We start from the raw sequence: 25,137 nt of genomic DNA, 5'->3' as shown, positions 1-25,137 counted from the left end.
GAAGGCTATCTGCCTTTGAATTGCCATCAAATATGGGACCTGGAAGTCCACTATGAGAATGGACATGTAATATATAGATCTTACCTGGATGCTTTCTCACTTGCTCTTGAAGTTTCTTAAAGAGCTGATATATATTAGAGGCTGCAAATTTTATTTGGGCTGTGGCAATTCTTTGTACCACACCTACTGAATAGGCCGAATCAGATATTATATTTATGTCTCCTGGATAATAAGTAAGAGCTAGAATGATTGCGTACAATTCATTCTGCTGAGTGGACTGAAAAGGAGTTCTGACTACTCTCTTTATAGTTAGATCATGAGAGTAGGGGTGTCGGCTTAGTGGCGCGGGTGGTCGCCGTCACCTGAAGCTCTCGCTCCATCTGCCCCCCTTTCCTGAGCCGCCGCAGGTGTTTCCCTGCCCCCTCGGGGGGGCTTGGAGAGCGGGAGCCGCGGCGCAGGATGAGCACCATGTTCGCGGACACCCTTCTCATCGTTTTCATCTCCGTGTGCACGGCGCTGCTGGCCGAGGGTATTACTTGGGTGCTGGTTTACAGGACGGACAAGTATAAGAGATTAAAAGCTGAAGTGGAAAAGCAGAGCAAAAAATTGGAAAAGAAGAAGGAAACAATAACAGAATCAGCTGGCCGCCAGCAAAAGAAGAAAATAGAGAGGCAGGAGGAAAAACTGAAGAATAACAACAGGGATCTGTCAATGGTTCGAATGAAATCTATGTTTGCTATTGGCTTTTGTTTTACTGCCCTGATGGGAATGTTTAACTCTATATTTGATGGCAGGGTGGTGGCAGTACTTGTTCATTTGCATAGGTTACAATATTACTCAATTCTCAATGCTATACCCAAGATAATTTTTATAATTGAAAGGAGCTCATGTCATGTCATTGTAAGGAAACAGCTTTTCTCTAGCTAACAATATTCCTCCATTCTCTTTAAATGTGTTTCTATCACTAATATTTATCCACACAAAATGTTCTATTTCCAATTAAAGCATTTTTCTCATCAAACATATGTGTTGTCATATAAATACACACACACTCACTCTCTCTCTTTCTCTCACTAAAAATATGTTTAAGTTGAGTCTCTCAAAGATAGAATCAAGCCCCCAAAGATAAAATTGATAAGTGAAAAACAAACTCAGAGTAGAGCTTACCATATTCATTCTCTTTCCCTTCCTCCTCCCTCCTCCCCTCTGGGATTTTGACCCTCTTGGGACTTGCACATGATAGATATACTGAGATCTTTGATCTCATTAGCATGTTTTGCAATTCAATTTCTGTTCCCATCTAGGTAAAATAGATTAGTCTGCATAGATATGAAGTTTCAGCATCTAGGTCAGTGTACCAACATATTGTAAGTCAAAATGGGGCATTTTAGCTCTTGATTCCATTAAAATAAAAGGGAGGAGGAGATAAAGGACTTTGAGAGGTTAGTTATTTAGTAAAACCCTTGCTCCTTAGACAGAATTACTCCTAAATTGGATAGATGTGAATCTCTTCTATTTTTTAAAGAGCCCCTAGGGAAAGGGATTCTGTAATCTTCCTGGCTAACCTTTTTCATTACTTAAAAACACAATTTCAGCAAGTTATTCTTTAACCAAAATGTGCAGTTTTTGTTCATTTCTTCTTGCTTTGTCCTTGGTGAAAATGGAAGAACACGTCTCCAGTCAAGGATTCTTGTCACTCCTATAGCAACATTCTATTTCTCTCCCAAAGCAGCTTTCCTTGTGATAAATTGGCTCCTTTCTGTAATCCAGGTAATTTATACCTCAAATTTCAGAACCTCAGTAGTTTCCAAACACCATTTTGAAGCAATCACCTAAAATCCTTTTTAAATGACCTTCCGATATGGTTCTTTCTATTCTTTCTATTGCAGTAGCATTTCCTTTACTGCTGTCATTGGTAGGTTGTGTGGTAGATAGTACATGGATCCTGGAGTGAAAGAACACCTAAATTCAAAGCCAACCTCAGACGCTAACTAGTTGTGTCAACATGAGCACATCACTTGCAATTTGCCTCAATTTCTTCATCTACAAAATAGAGATAACAATAGAATCTTCCTCCCCAGGTTTGAGTCTCACCTAAGATAATAATTGTAAAGTGCTTAGCACATAGTAAATTATATATAAATATTGCCTGTCATTATTATCATTATTCTTATACCCTATACAGTCACAGTGAACCTGGAATACCAACCAATTAGCCTAAATTATATTTTCATTAAAATGTTTTTATATTGTAATAATCCCCTTAATTTTTTTCCCTTTCATTTTTCCTTTCTTCAATTTCACATAAAATCCCTCAATTTCTGTGTCACAGTGAACTTTAGAAAACCCTAAAAATCTTTAACTGAATTAGTTTTTTTTTTTTTTTTTTTTTTTTTTCTGGAATTGAGCGGTCTACAATAAGAAGTGGGAAGGTGAAAGTAGAAAGGTTTTTGTATGGGATTTAATTGTCTTTTTTATAATTTGTCAGCAGTTTCCTATTTTCTTTTGCCTTTTTCTCGTTTATAAACATTTCAACCCTGGCCCAGGTTTTGCCTACTTGGAGTTTGACACTTGTAGACTGAACAGATGGATGATCCCTAGTCTTCTTTGAGGCTATGACTCTTAAGGGAAAATCTACTGTCTTTAGCCCTTCAACAAATCTTAGTTTCCAACAAGAAATAAAACTGTTTTAAAGACACTTAATACAGCGGGGCAACTGCTAGGCCAGTAATTTAATGAAAAACAAGCTTCAATAGAGAGGATTACATAGAAAATGTTGATGTGGGATAAGTTTCTTAAAAATTGGTTATATGTACATAGGGGTATGATGTAGAAAACAGTCTGACTACAAGCCTTGATCTGATGAAGAGTAAAGGAAGAGGTGATCCCTCTAATGGTGTTACATTGTAGTGAGGTTGTTGGGAGCTAGTGAAAGAATACCAGGTAATAAAAGTATTGAAAATATGGAATGGAGAACTTTCTTCCCCTGCCATACAACCAAATATTCATACCCTGGTGCAAAGCCCAATTTTCCCCATGCCACTTTTAAAGCTCTAACTTCTCACTCCACTTTTTTTCTTATGGCCTTATTCAGAAAAATTGGTTGAAACAATAAAATGAGACAGATTTTGGTTAATATAGACCTCTGAAGGAATACAGAATATATTTTAGAATGATATTGTCCATTTACCTTTACGACTTAACGATGCTGAAGTATTGCTATAATCTTTCAAGGATCTATGAATTTTCAGTGTCAGTATATTCTTTATTAATCTAGTTCACAATGCTTATACAATTTAGGACTTCATCTCAAAGAGTTTACTTGGTGAAGAATTCCTCTCATCTTAGGTAGGCTGATGGTTTGGTATACAGGCATATGACAAGTGACAGATTGTTGTTGCTTAGTCATGTCTAATTCTGCATGACTCATTTGGGTTTTTTTTTTTTTTTTTGGCAAATATATTGGAGTGGTTATTATTGAACATTGTACTAGAAATGTTAGCTTTAGCAATAAGAAAAGAAAAAGAGAATTAGAATAGGTAAGGAGGAAATAAAACCATCATTCTTTGCAGATGATATGATGATATACTTAGAAAATCCTAGAAAACCATCTAAAAACCTACTGGAAACAATCAACATCTTTAACAAATTTGCAGGATATAAAATAAAGCCACAAAATCCTTAGCATTTTATATATTACTGACAAAGCCCATCAGCAAGAGATAGAAAGAAAAATTCCATTTAAAATTACTACAGGCAAAATAAAATATTTTTGTGTCTACCCGCCAAGACAAAGCAAAGAACTATATGAACACAATTACAAAATACTTCTCACACAAGTAGAATGAGATCTACACAATTGGAAAAATATCATTTACTCATAGGTAGGTCAAGCTAATCTAATGACAATCCTGCCCAAATTGATCTACTTGTTCAGTGCCATATCAATCAAACTGCCAAAAAATTACTTTATGGAACTCAAAAAAATAATAACAAAATTCATCTGGAAGAACAAAAGGTCAAGAAGATCAAGGGAATTAATAAAAAAAAAAAATACAAAGGATGGTGGCTTAGCAGAAACAAACCAAAAACTAAATTATAAAACAGCAGTCATCAAAAACATTTGATATTGGCTAAGAAAGAGAGCGGTGGAGCAGTGTAATAGATCAGATATACACAACCCAATAATCAAGGACTATCGTCTAGTATTTGTTAAACTCCCAAACTCCAGTTTCTGGAATGACAATTCACTATTTGAAAAAAATTGCTCGGGAACTGGAAAATAATATGTCAGAAACTCAGCATGGACCTCTATCTCACACTTCATACCAAAATAAGATCAATATGGGTACATGAATGGGCATAAAGGATGATACCATGAATAAATTAGGAGTGCAAGGAAAAATTTACCTATCAAATCTTTGGAGAAGAGAGGAATTTACGGCAAAAGAACTAGAGTACAGTATGAAAGGAGAAATGGAAAATTTTGATTATATCAGATAAAAAAGTTTTTACACAAACAAAACCAATAGAAACAAGATTAAAAGGGAAGTACAAACCTGGGGAAAAATCTTTACAGCCAGTGTTTCTGAGAAAGGTCTTGTTTTAAATATATATATATATATATATATATATATATATATATATATATATATAAAGAACGTATCAAATTTATAAAAATACAAGTCATTCCCCAATTGATAAATGGTCAAAAGGTATAAACAGACAATTTTTAGATGATGAAATAAAAGCCATCTACAGTCACATGAAAAAATCCTCTAAATCACTATTGATTAGAGAAATGCACATTAAAATACCTCTGAAGTACCACCTCTGAGATTGGCAAAGATGACAGGAAAGATAATGATAAATGTAGGAGAGGATGTGGGAAAATGGGGACACTGATTCATTGTTGGTGAAGTTGTGAAATGATCCAACCATTCTGGATAGCAATTTGGAATTATGCCCAAAGAACTCTAAAACTGTGCATACTCTTTGACACAGTAGTACCCCTACTTGGTCTGTATCCCAAGGAAATCATAAAGGAGGGGGAAAAAAAACCCACATGTGCAAAAATATTTGCAGCAGCTCTTTTTGTGGTGGCAAAGAATTGGAAAATGAGCAGATGTCCATCAATTGGGGAATGACTGCACAAGTTGTGGTATATGAAGATAATGGAATATTGTTGTTCTAATAAAAAAAGATGAACAAGCTGATTTTTAAAAGGCCTGGAGGGGCGGAGCCAAGATGGCGGAGAAGACACACGCGACTTTCTAAGCTCTTCTCTTACCCTCTTTATCAATATTATATCGAGCCTCAAAAATAGTCTTGACTCTCAATTCGTAAAGATAAAAGTAGAACAACCACCGGCCGAAGAAAATCCAAAGTCTCGCCAAAAAAGGTTGCTTCCGGGGACGGGGGAGATCGGCGCAGACGGGGAGAGAAATTAGGTTCCGAGGAGGTCTCAACCGAGGGTGAAGGCAAAACTAAAACAAGCGCAGCCCCAACCCGGTTCGGGCTTTTCCGGGGAGTTGTGATCCTGCACGGCAGGGGACGAGGGGTTAGCCTCCAATCTGCACAGGGGAGCTCAGCTTGGAGGCATGGTTTTCCAGGGCCATTTGCATCAGGCAGAGACGATGGGCAGAGGTTGGGCGGTCTGCGGTCGTGGTCGCGGTCGGGTCTGCGTCAGCTGCAATACCACAGTCCCACAGGAGGCTTGGCCCCGGGGCAGTGACACTTTCACCCCTTATCTCTAGCCAAGGGCAATCGATAATCCACCAGCCCTACTAAGCAGTTTGATAGCTTGGCCAGTGCTAAATCCAATTCCTGTTGGGGGAAGGAAAACTCCCAGCACCCCCAAACCTCGAGCCGGAAATCGGTTTACATCTTTCCCTGCTCTGCAGAGGAAGCTGGAACCCCCAGCCTAGGAGACCACCCTAAAGGCTTTAAACATGAATAAAAAGAAAAAAAAACCAACAGCTTCTATGCAGAAAAAACAGGTCACAAACCTGAAGAGACCTAAACAGCAAAAAAATCATCAGACTGTCCTCCCATAATACTTCCCAAGAAGAACCATTAAAACCAAAAAAAAGAAATAAATGGGGAAATGGAAAAAGCCAAAAAAAATAACCCCTAAAAAAATTGAAAAAAAAAAAATTCACTAAAAAATTTGGGAAGGGAAAAACAAAAACCAAAAAAGAGGATCCTGTTGAAAAACAAAAACACTAAGAAAGTAGGATCTGTGAAGAAAAAAAATAATTCACTAAAAAAAAAAATTAGTGAAAAAAAAACCACAACCAAAACAATACATTCAAAAACCAATTGACATATACAGAAAAAGAAAAACTAAAAAAAAAAAATTTTTAAAAATTAAACAACAAATTAAACAAATTCAAAAACCAAAATATCAAGAAAAACAAAAAGAAAACTGAAAACACGTTTTTACTTAAACACAGCAAAAAATCAGGAGAATAATCTGAATTATTGATTTCAAAACATAAAAAAAAGCCAATACTATTTTAAAAATCATCAAAAAACTCCCAATTAAAAATCAAAAAAATAGGATTAAAAATTCATCAAACCTTCTGAAAAAACCCAAAAAAAAAACCCCAAAAAAAAAATTTCAAAATGGGAAAAAAAAATTTTACAACACCAAAAAACCATTTAAATACCACAAAAAATACCCAAACCCCCTCTACATTAAAAAAAACCAATAAATTTCCAAACACAAAACAATCAGCAAAAAAAACACTAGCAAACATTTTCTTCCAAAGAAAAGGAATTTAAAACAAAGAAATTTTTTTTCAAAAAAAACCAGAACTAAACAAAAAAGATCTCCAACCAAAACTCAAAATCAAAAAAAAAATAATTTTTAAATTTATTTCTGGGGATATAAAAAAAATAATTATAAAAATTATTAAAAAAAAAAATAATATGGAAAAATGAGCAAAAAGGGAAAGGAAAAAAAAAAACCACTCCCCAAAACAAAAACTTTCTATCAAAAAGGGGAAAAGGGAATCTTACCTCATCAAGTTCTAAAAAAAAAAATTGACATTTTTTTAAAAAATTCCTCCCCTTTAAAAACAAGGGAAAAGGGAAAAAAAAAATAAAAGGGAAAAAAAACTCAAAAAGGGTTATAAAAATAATATCTTAAAAAATACATAAAATTTAAAAAAAATTGGGGAGGGAAAAAAGAAACACAATCTTTTTAATGGCAAAAACAATTTATAATTTAACCTAATTAAGGATAACCCCCCAAAAAAAACAAAAATATCAAAACAAACCCTCTATTTTTTACAAAAACACAAAAGGGGGAAATAATAAAGTAAAAACACAAACTTTATCTTCATGAATCAAAAATGCCATCCTTCCAAATCACAAAAAAAGAAAAACATCTAATTAAAAAAAAAATAACTACATCCTCTAAAAGCTAAACAAAAAAAATAATATTATATACACCGTGGTTGGATCAACTTTAAAGGAAAGTTAAAAGTTGCAAGAAAAAAACAAAAAATTAAATGGAATCTCAACCTTGCACCTCAGAAAACAACCAAACCACAAAAAAAAAGAAAAAATTAAAAATAAAAAATAGAAAAAATAGGTATGGGTCTTTAGAAAAGAAAAAAAGGGAAATACTTTTTCTCACATTCATGGAACCTACAAAAACCAAATTTTAGGACAAAAACTCCAAAAAATAAAAACAGAAAAGAAAAGCCTTTTCAAAGTCAAAAAACACATTCAACAAAAAGTTGGGAAAGCCAAAAAAATTGAAACTAAAACAATCAAAAAAATTAAAGGAACACAAATTAAATACATTAAAATTTTACCAAATAAACAAGATGAAACATCATACCAAAAGGGGATACCAAAGCGGGAATAAGAAACTTTATATCCAAACTTGAAAAAACAAGAAAAAAAATTAAGAATTGGGCCCTAAAAAAAACTAAAAAAACCAAATTAAAAACCCCAATAAATACTAATTGAAATTAAAAAAAAAGAAATTAAAAAAAAGAAAAAAACATTAAAATTAAAAAATGGTTTTCATAAAAACCAAAAAAAAACCTTTGGAAACATTAAAAAAAGGAGGGAAAAAAAAAAGTAGTCTTAAAAAAGAAAAAAAACTTTCCAAAAGAAGAAAAAGAGAAAAAATTTAAGAATTTAAATAAATTTATAACCTAAGAAAAAGGAACACCCCAAAATACAACTCCAATTCAGAAAAAAACCTTTGAAATCCCATTTCAAAAAAAAAAACACAATTAAACAACTCCCAAAAAAAAAAATCCCGGGCAATGGAAATGGAATTTTACCCTTTTTAAAACAATTTCCCCAACATATAAAATTTGAAAAAAAAAAGGGCCCCTTCCCCAACAAACATCTACATAAAAACCAAGGGAAAACAGAAAAAAAAAACCAATCTCCCCAAAAAAGATAAACTTAAAAAATATTGCAAAAAACTACAAAAATCATCTCCAAATAAACACAATCAAAATTTAAAAAGCAGGGTTTCAATAAAAAACTATCAAATAATGGCCATAAAAAAAACAAAACCAAGTCATCTCAAAAAAAAACATTTAAAATCCAAATCCATTCCCTTTAAAAATTAGAAAAAAAAAATTTCCAAAATAATCAACACTATTTTAAACCATCAGAAGACAAGAAGGAAAAACAACCCCCCAAAAAACCGGGAAAACAAAAAATATCACACATTTAAATTGGGGAAACAACCCAATAAAGGAAAAAAAAATAAAAAAAAAGAGAAAACACCCTTCCGTACATATTATAAAAACCCCAAATTCCAAAAGAAAAATAACCACAACACAAAGTTATTTAAAAAAACCCCAAATCATCAGCATTCAAACACCAATAAAATCCAACATCGGTTAAAAAAAACCGCACATAATAAAAATAAAATCATCGAAAAAACGCTTTAGGCAAAAAAACCACCAAAATTTCCCATCAACCAATTGAAAAAAAATGCCCCTTTGGAAGCCAAAAATAAAAAAACAATTACCAAACTAATCATTTAAATCCAATAACCCCCAAAAACAAAACCTAAAAAAAAAAAAAATTCGGAAAACAAAAAAAGTTTAAAAAATGAAAAAAACCAAATAGGAAAAAAGCAAAAATTTTAACGCGCAAAAACATTTGGTATTTTAAAAAAGTTAGTTGATCAGTGGAATGATTGCAAGGGATAAAAACAACAAAATGAACCTAGTCTTTGAAAATCCAAAGATCCCAGCTTTTGGGATAAGAACTTACTTTAAAAAAAATTTAAAATTAAACATTATGGAGAAACTAGGCATTGACCATACTTAAGCCGACAACAAGATAAGGTTAAAAATGGATTCAAGGACCTGGCAAAGAATAAATTATTTAAAAATTAGAGGAACATAGGATAGTTTCCTTTCAGACCTGTGGAAGGGGAAGATCTTTTAAAAAGAGAACAGAGATCAACTGATCACAAAATAGAAAAATTTAATTATACCAAACTGAAAAGTTTTTGCAAAAAAAACTAATGCAGACAAATTAGAAGGGAAGCAATAAACTGGGAAAATATTTTTTACAGTCAAAGGTTCTGATAAAGGCCTCATTTAAAATATATAGAAATTAACCTAATTTATAAAAAAATCAAGCCATTCTCCAATTGAAAATGGTCGGAATGAACAGACAACTCAGATGAAGGAACTGAAACTATTTCTAGTCATAGAAAAATGCTCCAAATCAATTAATCAGAGAAAAAATTAAGACAACCTAAGATACACACAACCCTGTCAGATTGGCTAAGATGACAGGGAAAAATAATGATGATTGTTGGGGGATGGGAAAACTGGGACATTGATTCATTGTTGGTGGGTTGTGAAGAATCCAACCATTTTGGAGTAGTTTGGAACTATGCTCAAAAAAGTTATCAAACTTGATACCTTTGATCCACAGTTTACTACTGGGATTATATCGCAAAGAGATTATAAAGAAGGGAAAGGGACCTTATTGTGCACGAATGTTTGTGGCAGCCCCTTTTGTAGTGGCTAGAAACTGGAAACTGAAAGTCCACAGTTGGAGAATGGTGAATAAATTTGGTATATGAAAATTATGGAATATTACTTTCTGTAAGAAATGACCAACAGGATGATTTCAGAAAGGCCTGGAGAGACTTACTGAATGTTGAGTGAAATGGCAGGACCAGGGATCATTATATACTTCAACAACAATTTTAGATGATGACCAGTTCTGATGGATCAGGGCCATCCTCAGCAACAAGATCAAAAATATTTTCTAATGGAGCAGAATGAACTCAACTAGCTACCCAGAAAAAAACTTGGAGATGACTAAAAACCATTACATTGAATTCCCAATCCTATATTTATGCACACATGCATTTTTATTTCCTTCACAAGCAATTTACAATAATGCAGAGTTGATTTTTTTGTAAGCAAAATAATGTTTTTATGTATACTTATTGTGTATCTGTTATATTTTAATATATTTAAATTTACTTCATCCTGCATCTAGGGGGGGTGGGGGGGGGGTAAGAGGTGAAAAATTGGAACAAGAGGTTTGGCAATTGTTAATCCTGTAAAGTTACCCATGTATATATCCTGTAAATAAAAGGCTATTAAATTAAAAAAAAAAATAAAAAGGCCTAGAAAGATTTATATCAACTGATGCTGAGCTAAACAAGCAGAACCAGGAATACATTGTATACAATAACAACAAAAATGTGTGATAATCAACTATGAAAGACTTGGTTCTTCTCAGTGGTTCAGTGATCCAACAGTCCCAACAAACTTTGGATAGAAAATGCCATCTGCATCCAGAAAAAGAACTATGGAGATTAAATATAAATCAACACATGCTATGCCCACTTCTTTTTTGTTTTATTTTTTTCACTTTTGTTCTTATTTTTTTCTCCCAACATGATTCATAAAGCAATGAATATTAAAATAAATAAATGAATTAAAAAAAACATACTAGAGTGGTTTGCCATTTTTTTCTCCAGTTCATTTTACAGATGAGAAAACTGAGGCAAACAAGCATAAGTGATGACAAACTTAAGAAAAGTGCTGACTCTTGTGATATAAAATAACTTTAAAAAAAATATGGAATAATCCTTCACACATTTTATGACAGCTTTAAGTAACAACAACAACAGCAATTGTTGTTATAATGCACTTATGGCAATAAACACTTATAATGTACTTGTGGTAAGGCAGTTTGGTACAAAGAGAAGATTGTGGAATTTGGAGTTAAAATATTAGTGATTAGATCTTGTGATTTCTCATCCTCAGTTTCTCTGTGCATATACTTAAAGCATTAGAATAGTTGATCTTTAAAATCATATCTAGCTCTAAACACCTTCATATTAACTGAATATTTTTGCCCCAAAGTAGTTAATTTATTTAGGTTTGAAACAGGTGCAAATATAGTAAATTCATTTAAATATTCTGAATCTGCTGAAAATAATCACTTATGATAGTTGTATAAATGACAAAACACTCTCTACTCAACACAAACCATGTGCAAGGTACTATATTAGATATTGGAATACAATGACAAAATGGAAACATTTCTTTCCCCTTATATCTTAATCTTAACTTCTTAAATTCTACAGAAGAGATGGACTATGTATAATCAAAAGCTCAAACAACTCTATTATTTCATTAATATATTCAGTCACTCAGAATACAATTCTTACATGCTTATCTATTCAATGCTTTTTTTCATCCATGCCCTCTGGGAATTCCTAAATTAAGAATTACCCAACATATTGTGTCAATGCACTGTGGAGTGGTCTCCTGGTTTTCTGGTAATGCAAGGAAAATGATGGAGTATTCAAACTATCTTTTATCATGAGATTATCCTATTTTCTTTTACAATTATATATTTTCCTGATGGGATTCTTTAGTTCTTCAAAGATCTTTTATTATTATTATTATTATTATTATTATTATTATTATTATTGTATTCTACAGCCAGTGCCCATGTATCTACTTCTTCACTGCCTTTTCAAAGGGATGAAATTTCAATTCTTCAAAGAGCCATAAGATACCATCAGCAAAATACATGTATTAAAATCATGAATCTTTGCTTCTGAGATAATTCTGAGATAGTTTTAGGTTTAAGAGTTTTGCAATTTCCAGAAAACAATCCAATATTCTCTTCTCATCCTTTTAAATTCTGAGTCCCAGGTATACTTACTGTCAGACAAATTTAAGAAGATTCCTATAGAGTAATAAAACATAATCTGGATAATAGATAATGTGCTATTTTTTGTTTGCTTGCTTCTTTTTAATTTAATAGGTTGTTTTGGTAAAAAATAATAATAATAATAATAAAAAATCCATGACCAATGGTCACCCTATTGATGATGAACATTTCTTCATTTTTTTAAAAATCGTTCCTCAGAAAGCACATCCAATTGGTTAATAGAACTAATATTGCAGACCTTTTAGCAAAGGAGAAACTATAGGAAATTGCACCAGACTCTAACCCATACTTTAAGATCCAAGGATCACTGCCATGTCAAAATGAGGTATCAAGTTTAAGAATTTTTGCAGGATAAGTACACAAATAAGTCAATACAGGATTATTTGAATATATATATATATATATATATATATATATATATATATATATATATAAAAGCATTAATAAGGGAATCAAGGAAGATCTAATGAAAGAGATATCACCAAAGCTTTGCCAGGATAAAAAGCGGGACTGAAAGGGATATGGGAAGGCAAGGGAAAATAACAGAATTCTTTCTGTAATCTTTTATTAATTGCAAATTAACATGTCCTATTATTAATTGGAGTAAAACCTGTCCCATGGGTTGTGAAAATTTACTTCAGAATCCTAAATATTTTTGGGATCAAAAATCAGGAGAAAAATCACAAATGCCCCTGACTACTTGGCAACATGTAAATTCTCTTAGTCCTCGATCAGTCTATGATGTATGCCCTAAATATACATTAATCTAACGTTTGACTTAGTTCATCTATAAAATTTGTTTGATGAAGTTTGTTTCCTTAGAATATATATGTACATTATATATTCTAAGGAAACAAACTTTGCCACTATGTATAAAAAATTATATTGTATTGACTTATTTGTATAAAATTTTTCCATAAAAATTCTTAAAACTAATACCTCTTTTTCAATTGACAGTGATCCTTGTTTGGTTTTCGAATTGTGGGTCAACAGAGTGCAAATTCTGATAGTTTCTTCTTTGCTGAAAGGCTTGTGATATAGATTTAGTAACAAATTGAGTATATATATATATATATATATATATACACATACCTATGAGATTATAACTGTTTAACTAAATTCAATTTTTATGTTAAAGGAAATATGGGATTATGGAGGTATCTTCTTTTTAACTTTTAGGATCTGAGAGGTATGTACAAGATTGCAATATGCAAATCAAACATTTCTCCATCATTTTGCATACAAAAAGCCTTGTCAGAATCTGCATAATGATTCAGGTTTCCTTGGAGGTCTGAACCTAAATTTGAGCATAAGAAAATAAACAAACAAACAAACAACAACAAAAAACTAATTTTTTTATCTCCATAATTTCTGCATTGTAGTAAATATATATTTGGTAGCAATTACCCATTACATGAAATCAGAGAGGAGTTATTTCTCTCATGACAGCAGAGATTGTGGATATAGCCAGTTCCAAGATTGTAAGTTACAGAAACACACCTCTAAACTCCATTTTTATAACTGTAATGGATTTTTAAAAATATAAAAATAAGTACACACATATACACCACATGATATAAAGCAGCAGCATATATTATCTTCCTTTACCCTGGTCAGTAATTTAGTTCTGTCCTTAAAGAATGAATAAGATACAGAATAGTTTAGGAAACCAATCACACCCAGAACTTCAGTTTGCATACAAATAATAAGTTCCTATCCCTTCCATTTTTTCTCCAATGTATTTCATTTTCCCCTCATTTTTCTTTCCTCCTAAAAACCTGATACAAGACAAAATTCACACCCTTAGCTTCCTCAGAGATTCAGAGGATATTAGACCTCAGAATTAATGTCTATTTTTTCTCTCCCTAGTAGAATGCAAAAATATTGTCACTCTTTAGCCCCTCCATTGTCCAAAGACATTTATCAATGTTTCTCTTTAGCGTTTACATTTCAAAGTTTCTTCCATATTTTAAACTTTTATTAGGAATTCCTAAAAGTCATATTTTATTAATTAATTAATAGACATAATAATAAAGATAAATAGATAATTCATTCGTATTGACAGGAAAACTTAATATGAAATAAAATATCTCCTTCTCTGTCAAAAAGTCATTCTGACAGTAAGAAAGCCCAGTTCCCACCCCCCCATCCCCAAACAATTCCAGAAATATCCTGAATTTTCTGTTGTTGGTTGGTACTCTGTAATCTGGGCTGTCTGGTACTTCCTGGTCAAGATAATACTATATATAGTGAAGGAAAAATGGGAGAGAGAAGCTAGGATGTGCCCTGAGTTCCCCCCTTTTTCCTCGGAAACAACATTAAAGTGAGCATCTTAAAAAATTCTGAGTGACAGAATCTACAGAAAATGAACAATTTATCAGCCCAAGATAACTTAGAAGGATTTAGTAAAGGTCTCTGTCTCTTGGATAAATGCACATGGTATCTGGGAAATCCAGCAGGAAGCTGTTAGCCAAAGCATAGGACAGAATTCAAAGCCCTGGGGGTTTGGTCAGCAGGCCACTGGCCTAGCAGGCCGGCTGTGAGACCACCTGCCCCCGAACAGCAAGCTGGCCCAGACTCCAGGGCACAAAAGACATGACTACTCTGAGCCATCCAAGTGCAGTAGACGCATTGCTGGCCCCAGAGGCACCAGCCCAGAGGGCCAATGGCCAGCTCTTTGTACCCCAGGTGCAGAGCTCAACTTAAAAATAGGGGAAAGTGAATGAGAGATAGAGATAGACACAGAGAAAGAGAGACAGAGACAGAAACAGAAAGAAAGAGAGGGGGAGGAGAGAGACAGAGACAGAGACAGACATACACAGGGAGACAGAGAAAAAAAGAGACAAAGAGATGGAGAGTCAGAGACAGAATGAGAGAGGGAAAGAAAGAGAGAGCGAGCTCTCTGACCATAGAGAGCTCTATTGTATCAGGAAAGATGCAACCACAAACTCAGAAGAGAATGACAGTCTCAAAATGCCTACATGGGAAACCTCACAGGTGAATATAAATTGTCTCAAGCTCAAAAAGTCATCTTGTAAAAGCTCAGAAAGGATCAAGTAAAAACCTTGAAGTCAAGAGAACGTGAGTTCAAATTCAGCCTCAGACACTAATTGTTTGACCCAGTTAACTCTACTTGCCTCACCAAAAATAAAAATAAATAAATAAAAGAAATAGAAGAATAATTGGGAAATGAACTGAGAATGATACAAAAGAATTACAAAAAAGAATCAATAGTTTGGAAAAGGAACACAAAAATTAACTGAAGAAAACAATGTCTTAAAAATATAAGAAAGGACAAATGGAAAAGGAGATGCAAAAGATATCTGAAGAAAATTCTTTCTTGACAATTAGAATTAGGCAAGTGGAAGCTGATTATTCTATGAGATATCAAGAATCAATCAAACCAAATCAAAAGAAGGAAAATAAAATAAAAAAACTATAAAACATCTCATTGGAAAAACAATGAATCTGGAAAATGGATCAAGAAGAAATTTTTTTTTAAAAGTCTGGAAAGCATCTTTCAAGAAATTTTGAAGGGAAACTGCCCCAATATCCTAAAACCATATGGTCAAATATTTGAAAAAACTACCAATCACCTCCTTAAAGTGATCCAAAAATCAAAATTCCCTGGAAAATTGTAGTCACATTCCAGAAATACCAGGTCACACTGCAAGCAATCAGGAAAAAAAAAATCAGTTGCAGCTTCAACATTAAAGGATCAGAGGGCTTGGGACAAGGTATTATGGAAGGCAGAGAAGCTTGGATTACAAGCAAGCAGAAAATACCTAGCAAAAATGAACATCATCTTTCAAAGGAAAAGATGGTCATTCACAGAAATAGAGGATTGACAGATTTTCCTGGTGAAAAGATCAGAGCTGAACAAAAAATTATCTTCAAATACAAGATTCAAAAGAAGAATGAAAAGGTAAATAGGGAAGAAAAAATGTTATAAAATTGGGGGCAGGATTATACTGGGAGAAGAGGAAACAGGAAACACATTACATGAAGAGGCATAAAAAAACCTATTATAGTAAAGAGAAAGAAGGAATAGGTTAATCATTGTTTGAATCTTACTCTCATAGGATTTGGCTAAAACAGAATAAAACACACACTCAATTGGGTAGAGACTTCTATATTACGTTATAGGAAAGTAGAAGAGGAACAGCAAAAGAAAAGGGAGGATGAAGCTGACAGAAAAAAGGACAGATTTGGGTAAGAAGCAAAACACCAGAGAGGAAGGACAGGGAAAAAATAAGAGAATAGTTTACAAAAGGTGGTGGGAGGGGTGGAGGTGGGCTAATAAAATGTAAGGAAATACATAGTTACAAAGTATAACTGTGAATATGAATGGGATGAATTCTCCAATAAAATGAAAGTGAATAGCAGAGTGGATTAAAAATCAGAATCCTACAATATGTTGTAAGCAAGAAACATATATGAAGCAGAGAGAAAACACAGATAAAGGCAAGAGGCTGGAGTGAAATATATTATGCTATAGTTTAAAAAAAAAAAAAAAAGCTAGGCCGACAATCCCAATGCTAAACAAAGCAAGAACAAAAATAGATCTAATTAAAAGACACAAAGAAAGAAACGATGTCATTTTAAAAGGTACTATAAATAATGAATTGACATCAATAGTAAACATATATGCAGCAAGTTTCATATCATATAAATTCTTAGAGAAGTTAAGTGAGCTATAGGAAGAGATAGAAAAAACTGTATTAGTGGGGGATTTTAACCTTCCCTTTTTAGAATTAGATAAATTTAATGACAAAATAAACAAGAAAAAAGTTAAGGAGGTGAATAGAATTTTAGAAAAGTGAAATATGATAGATTTGTGGAGAAAAATGAATGGGAATAGAAAGAAATATATCTTTTTCTCAGTGGTGCATGGCTCTATACAACAACTGACCATGTATTAGGACATAAAACTTCACAATCAAATACAAAAAGGCAGAAATATTAACTGCATCCTTTTCAGATCATAATGCAATAAAAATTACATGTGATAGAGGACCTTGGAAATATAGACTACAGACAAATTGAATACTAAAAAATTTAAAGAATGAGTGGTCAAATAATAAATCATAGAAATCTTTCATCAAAGAGAATGGAAATAATGAGACAACAAAACAAAATTTATAGGAGGCAGCCAAAGTAGTAGTAAAGGGAAATTTTATGTCTCTGGATGTTTTCAGTAACAAAGAGCAGATCAGGAACCAGGCATACAACTAGAAAAAGTAAGAAAAGAATGAATTAAAAATCTCCAATTAAATACCAGATTATAAACGTTTGATTATCAAAGGAGAGATCAACAAAATGGAAATTAAGAAAACTATTGAACTAATAAATAAAAATAAGAACTGGTTTCATTAAAAAATATAAATTAAATAAACTTTGGATTAATTCAATTTTTAAAAAGAAAGAAGACAATCAAATTACCAGTATCAAAAATGAAAAGGGTTAATCCACCACCAATAAAAAGAAAATTAAAGCAATAATCCAAAACTATTTTGCCCAGTTGTGTGCCAATATAGCTAACAATTTAATAGAATGGATGAATATTTGCAAAAATGTAAGTTGCCGAGATAAACTTCTGTTTATTATGGGTGAAGAAGAAGCTCTAACAAATTCCTTCACAAAATATTGGGCTGCTTTCAAAACTATGGAGAGTCAAAAGTGAGACAGAAAATTGTAAACCAGTTTCCTAAATAAATATCAACACAAGCATTTTAAATTAAATATTAGCAAAGAGACTACAGCAATTTATTATGAGGCTATTATACTATGACAAGGTAGAATTTATACCAAAAATGCAGGGTTAACTCACTAATAGATAAATAATTAGCATGATTAACCATATCAATAACAAAACAAACAGATGTTATTATCTCAAAAGATTCAGAAAAAGCTTTTGACAAAATACAGTACCCATTTCTATTAAAGACATTAGTGAGCATAAGAATAAATGGAATTTTCCTTAAAATGATGAACAGCATATATCTAAAATCTAATGGGGACAAGATAGAAGCCTCAATAAAATCAAAGTAAAACAAGGATACACACTGTCATCACTATTATTCAATTTTGTACTAGAAACATTAGTATTAGCAATAAGAGAAGAAAAAGAAATTGAAGCTATTAGAATAGGTAATGAGGAAACAAAACTATCACTCTTTGAAGATGATATGATGCTACCCTTAGAGAATCTTGGAGCATTATTTAAAAAAAAAATCTACTTGAAATAATTAAACATTAGAAAACTTGTCGAATGTTAAATAAACCCAAATATATCATTAGCATTTTGATATTTACCAAAGTAGCTCAAAAAGAAGACATATAAAAAGAAATTCCATTTAAAATAATTATAGATAATATAAAATTTCGGGGAGTCTGCTTGCCAAGATAAACTCAGGAACTACATGAAGACAATTACAAAATACTTTTCAAACACATAAGTCATATCTAAACAACTGGAAAATATCAATTACTCATGGGTAGGCTGAGCTAATATAATAAAAATGACAATTCTGCTTAATTTAATGTATGCATGCAGTAACATATCCAAATCCCCAAATTTTTTATAGAACTAGAAAAATAATAATAAAATTCATTTTGAAGAACAAAAGATCAAGGGAATCAATGAAAAAATGCAAAGTAGAGCAGCTTAGCTATACCAGATCTAAACCTATTTTATAAAGCAGCAACTATCAAAGCTCTTTGGTACTTGCTAAGAAAGAGTGGTAGATCAATGGAAGATGTTAAATACACAAGACACAGTTGCAAATGACTATATTAATCTAGTATTTGATAAAAGCAAAAACTCTAGCTTCTGAATAAAAACTCACTATTGACAAAAACTACTGGGAAAATTAGACATAATATGGCAGGAACTAGGCAGAAACCAACATCTCACAACCTATCCCAAGATAAGCTCAAAATGGAGTACTTGATTTAGACATAAAGGGTAATACCATATGCAAATTAGAAGAGCAAGGAATAAGTTACTTGTCAGATCTATGGAAAAGGGAAGGATTTTGACCAAATGATGGGGAATAGTATAAATGCAAATGGAAAATTTTGACTACATTAAATTAAAAAAAAAAACTTTTTTGCACAAACAAAATCAATACAGTATTAGAACCAGGATTAGAAGGAAAGCAGAAAAATGGGAAACAACTTTATAGGCACTGCTTCTGATAAAGGCTTCATTTCTGAAATATATAGAGAACTAAGTCAAATTTATAAAAATAAAAGTCAGTCTACAATTAAGAAATGGTCAAAGGATATGAAAAAAGCAGTTTTCCTATAAAGAATAAAAAATCCTTTAAATCACTATTGATTAGAGAAATGCACATTTAAAGAATTCTAAGGTACCATGTCATATTTATCAGATTTACTAATATGACAGGTTCAGGCCTTTAGACATCCTTTTGGGGAATTCCTCAAAGGGATGAAAGAATTGACTGATTCTTCTGTCCTTGATAATTCTCCAGTCTGGTATCTTTATAACTGAGAATGGGACCTTTAGGAACTTTCATGTTTGAATTTCACTAGAAGATACTAGAATCCTTTTTAAAGCCCTAAATGGAATCTTAAGTAAATGAAAATTATATAGAAAACTAGATTGAAAAAACAAACAAGCAATAAACCTAAAAAGCCATTAATCAACCAAAATCACTGAACCTATATAGAGTCTCAGAACTGTGGTGAACTTCAGTTCTGTAATTGGCATACAAATGAAACAGTCATGAAGAACAACAGTAAAAAGGTGAAGAAGCAAATCCTCTCTTCACTAGAGCCAGGGTCAACCACTTCCTGATTTTATAATGCTTTTCTACTAGCAAGTCTGTCACATTTTTTTCTCCATTCAGCGCTGAAGTTATTTTTCTTTTAATAAATATATTTTATATCTATCAAGTGGATTATATAAGATTTCTTTTCACTTTAATAAATGTTCGTTTCAACTACTTTTTACTGAAAATTTGATTTTTTTGAAATGCCTGACAGTTTAAAATTGTTTTCCCTTTAATTGTATACAAGAGCTGTGGCATTTTGGTGAACCTGTTTCTTTAGTGTAAATGTTAATAACATCTCTGCATAAACAAAATTTCTTGAAGTGTAGACAAACAATTTCACTGAGAGCCTTTTGAACTGAGGTGAAAACATAGTTGTCAATCAAAATAATGGCTAAAGATCCTATAAGAAAACTGTGGATTTGCAAAGGATTTTGCAAGCAGGTCATGTATATATTTTATATGTATAAAGCTAAAATTATAATTTGTAGAAAACTAATATCAACATCTCAAGGAAAGTAGAGTGCCCTGCTCATGTTAAGACCTGTGAGCAAGATAACTTAATGGAATTCAGGGGAACTACATTGCTTTGGGCTTCTTAATAACTGGAACAGATCAACAGATTGGGAGATTTAATTCTAAGGTCAAATAGAAGAATATTCATACAAGAAAATTTTAACTCATTGCAGACTTTAGATGATTTTTGTGTAAAAAAATTTAAAAAGTCAAAATAATTATCGTCCTAAGTCTACCTATCCCGTTAGTCTTTTTTAAAAGTCTTTTTAGCATTTCAAGTATCTAATTTCATTTTATGAGTATTGTCTTTACAATGAAAAAGGCAACTCTTCCATACAATTAAGAGATGGTATTCTATAGTAATCCTGGCTAAAAAAATTAATAGTATAATACAGAAATTCATACTTTGTGTGTGTTTGAGCATGCATGAGTATGTGTGTAGGGGGACATGTGTAAGTGTGTGTGATGGTTCTGCTATGGCAATCTGAGAAAGCTTGTGGATCCCTTTTAAGAAAAGGTATATGATAAAATAGAATATGAAGAAATAAATTAATTTAAACACAACTATCAACATAGATATACACATATTAGTATATACAGGTACACATATTTAAGAAAATTCATAGATCTCGGGTTAAGAATCCCTGGTTTGGAGGGAAAATAGAAGAACGCTGAAGATACAGAATTGAGATAAATGTGGAAGGTAAATTCAATTATTCCTTAAATGTCAGCCAGCAGATTGGTGCTTCTTCCTCTATAGGTCAAGAAAAGCAATATAGTAAGCATTATTTTAGAAGCTTCGGTTGATTTTCTGATGCTTCCACGATAAAATGCAAACGATTTGGCAGCAAATTGTTCATAATCTGGCTCCAAGGATCTCACATAATTCCCTCATATACCTGCTACTCCAAGCCAAACCGGCCCACTGCTGTTCTCTATATGAAATATTCTATTTACTGCCTCTGAGCATTTGCCTAGATTGATCTCCTTGCCTAAGTATCAGCGCATTGGAGATACTCTCTACAGGAGTATAAATTCACCAGCATCTATCCCTGTAAGGCCCAAGGGAGCCAGAGAATTATTTTTTTTCTTTCATCTTTAGATGAAAGAGAAGGGACTAAATCTCATGAAAGGAAAGAAATGACAAATTAGGAGAGGACAGAGATCTTCTTCAAGGCGATAAAGGAGAAATAGATCTTCTGAAGGATTAGTACACTGCTGATGAGCAATGCAGCATCCCCTGGAGCGGATGATGAAGACTGTCACTATCTTGTCTGCCAGGAAGGACTGTGGCTCTACTTTTCCTGTCTCCACCCTTTCCTGGGAGAATAAGTATCAGTTATAAAGCTTATCTCTGTTTCCTTAAAGCTTCATTTTTATATTTCTTTTTACCTAGTCTCTACAAGCTGGTAGACTAAGATAAATCTGTAGTCAGTGTAAAGCATCCTAAGTCTATACATATTTTCTGTTTTCAAAAGTAGTTAAGGAGGAGGTTATAAGAAGATACAGAGTATGAAAGGGAGCTGTTCAGTCCAATGTCATGGCTCCATTTGGGGTTTTCTTGGCAAAGATACTGCCGTGGTTTTAGCACTTCCTTTTATAGCTCATTTTACAAAAGAGAAAATTGAGGTAATTAGGGTTAAGTGACTTAGGGAAGGTTGTAACCTTATCTAGTTATCTGGTAAACAAAATTTCTTGAAGTGTGGACAAACTTTCACTGATAGCTTTTTGAACTGAGGTGAAAATACCATAGTCACTCAAAATAATGGCTAAAGATCCTATAAGAAAAAGCCATATTTGAACTCAGGTTTTTCTATCTTTAAGCCCCACTTTCTATCCATATTTCTTTCTATCTATGTTTTCTATCCACTTTGGAACCTAGCTGTCCCATCACCTAATTACTTTTAAAATTCCTATATTGCTTTTTTTCCTATCTTTTGAGATACAAATACTTACATCATAGCTTTCTTGATACATGACCAAATATTCTACATTTATTTTGAGGTTTTTGTTGTTTGTTTTGTTTTGTTTTTTGTTTTTGCTGAGGCAACTGGGGTTAATGACTTGCCTAGGGTCACACAGCTAGGAAGTGTTAAGTGTCTGAGAACAGATTTGAACTCAGGTCCTCCAGACTTCAGGGCTGGTGCTCTAACTGCTACACCACCTAGTTGACCCCTATTTTGAGTGTTGTTACATTTTTTAATCTTTCTCTCTTATATCTATATATCTATATCTACCTACATCTATCTATCTATCTATCTATCTATCTATCTATATATGTAGAGGGCTGGAACTCTGAAAAGGTGTTCTTGAATCTAAGATAGCAGAGTACTTAAAGTTAAATACCTGCTCAATATGAGATAATGGTTCTATAAGCATATATTTAGATGATAGATGATGAGATGGCTCTCCTCAAGATTGGGACCTGCTGAATGTGGTGTGGTGAGGTAATCTTAAGGAAGGGTTAGAGGGCTGAAGGAGAGGGTCAGACTTGCTCTACCAGAAGCACTCTCAGGAGGGAAGACTCCAGGCCCTGACTCCAGAGTCCAGGATCCATCTTTGATGAGTCTTATGGCAGCTTGCCTGCCTCCTTCACTTCTCCTCCTAAAGACCAAGGACTTTGACTGATCCTGACTCCTTCCAAAGAGCTAACCCAGACATTACGTGTGTGTGTGTGTGTGTGTATGTAAGTATAAATATATATATATATAATTCCTTTAATATAATGAAAGTGTCTTTAGTACAAGGACATTTCATTTTTTTTTAATTCTTAAATTATAAGAGAATGGGGTATAGAGGGCTTAAGTGTAGTTTCACTAGAAATGCTTATTAGGTAGCAAACTTAAGATTCAGAAGAATTGTAGGAATAAAAACTACAAGTCAGGAAGTCAGGGAAGTAAAAAGACAGTGCAGTGAAGAAGTAGAGTGCTTTAATAAACTATGCTAAATTAGTTAATGAATTCTTGTCCTTTGTTTTCGAAAAGAACTAACATGACATCATGATGTGGGAATCAGTGTTTCTAACTGTGGCTAATCAGATCAATATAAGGATGGCAACAGTCTACCACAGATCAAGCACAGAGTCCAGATGAACATTTGGAGGAGAAGTTGGAGTTGAAGGATGGCAATTCTGCCTTCTTTAATGTGGGCAAGCCTTGATGGGCAACAGTCCTAAGATGGTGTCTCCTAAGTCTCCCAATCAATTCCAAAGTCCTTCAGAGACAGGAGGATGTCCTTGTATCTGTCTCTTCTGCCCTCCATGGGAGTGTTTGCCTTTTGAGAGATTTCCATAAAATAGGCTTTTGAGCAAATGTACTTTTGGCATTTGAACAATGTGGCTGGCTTATCAGAGTTGTGCTTTCTGCAGAGAGTTTGAATGTTTAGCAGTTCAACTAAAAAACAAAAACATAACAAATAAACAAAACCCAGGGATCTTGGTGCCCAGGTTCTAATCTTGCCAAATGATTCTCGGAATCTTCCTAAGACGCCCCAAATGGAAGCAAGGGTTTCCCAGCATGGGTACCCAGGTCAGGTCTCACAGACCTACAACAATGAGCTCAGCAGAACGGTTCTGGGTCCCTCGGTCTGGCAGCAGTGGAACCCCTTCTCTCACAATCCTTGTTCAGAACCCTCCACAATCCTGAGCCAGCTCTTGAAATGCGTACCCCAGCCTCTCCTTGTGCAGACCCGGCTGGAGAGCAAACCGCCAGGAGCACAGCATTGAGAATGTCTCTGTCTGCTGTCACTGAGGGTCCCACATGTGGGTGATGAGCCTAGTACTCCCCCTGGCCCAGAGAAGGAAGTTAATCAATGTTTATCAATTGAAATAATGTGACAGAAACAAGACTGGCTTTAGAATCAGCAGGTTCGACTCTAAGTCTTTTTACCAGTATGACCTTGGACAAACCAATTAATCTCTCTGGGCCTAAGTAACTTCATCTATAAATTGGATGACATTTAAGGTCTCTTTTAGTCCTATTTGTTTAATCATTTTAAAGTTCTACATATAAGTCCTTGACCATTACAAAAAGTATTTTAGGTAAATCATTAAATATGGAAATGAGTTGTAGCTATAGTTTTACACACACACACACACACACACACACATACACACTATAGAAAAAATCATAATATTTATATCAAAGTCCCTGGCTTTGTCTTGACAAATTCATCAGAAATAGATTTCTAATTATTAGTCTTTACCTGACTAGAGAACATTTGTTAAATGTTTATGATGTTCAAAACAACATCAACAACAAGTCCTCTGATAATGGCCCCTTTTTTAAAATCTGAATTCACACATTTTTGCTAGTTACATAGAACATAGTAACTGGATGTCTGCAGATTTTCTGTTTTGGTTTCAAATCCCATTCATATTCAATTTTCATTAAAACAAATTGTGAATGTTTCCCTTTACAAATCAGGTTTAAGCTGATGATTCTAAGATGACTGTCTACAGTTGTCCTCTATTTCTTTGAGATTGACAAGGTTTAATTCTTGCTTTTCCTAACATTAACTCAAGCCATTCCTTTACTTTTCAAGATCTTTAGTCTGTATCTGTTGCCTATGAATTGAAATTTGGATTAAGAAACTAAGGGGATTATTTTATATTTTTACTCCA

The 25,137-nt window shown here is 33.2% G+C and overlaps 1 pseudogene; it reads left to right on the top strand.

Moving 5' to 3' along the window:
• Positions 1-406: 406 nt before the first annotated feature.
• Positions 407-24,240, top strand: LOC100916587 (annotated as a pseudogene).
• The last annotated feature ends 897 nt before the right edge of the window (positions 24,241-25,137 follow it).

Source organism: Sarcophilus harrisii, chromosome 6 (assembly GCF_902635505.1).
Source record: "Sarcophilus harrisii chromosome 6, mSarHar1.11, whole genome shotgun sequence".
Taxonomy (NCBI): domain Eukaryota; kingdom Metazoa; phylum Chordata; class Mammalia; order Dasyuromorphia; family Dasyuridae; genus Sarcophilus; species Sarcophilus harrisii.
Note: the sequence above shows the minus strand (reverse complement) of the source record. Positions and strands in the feature narration are given on the sequence as shown.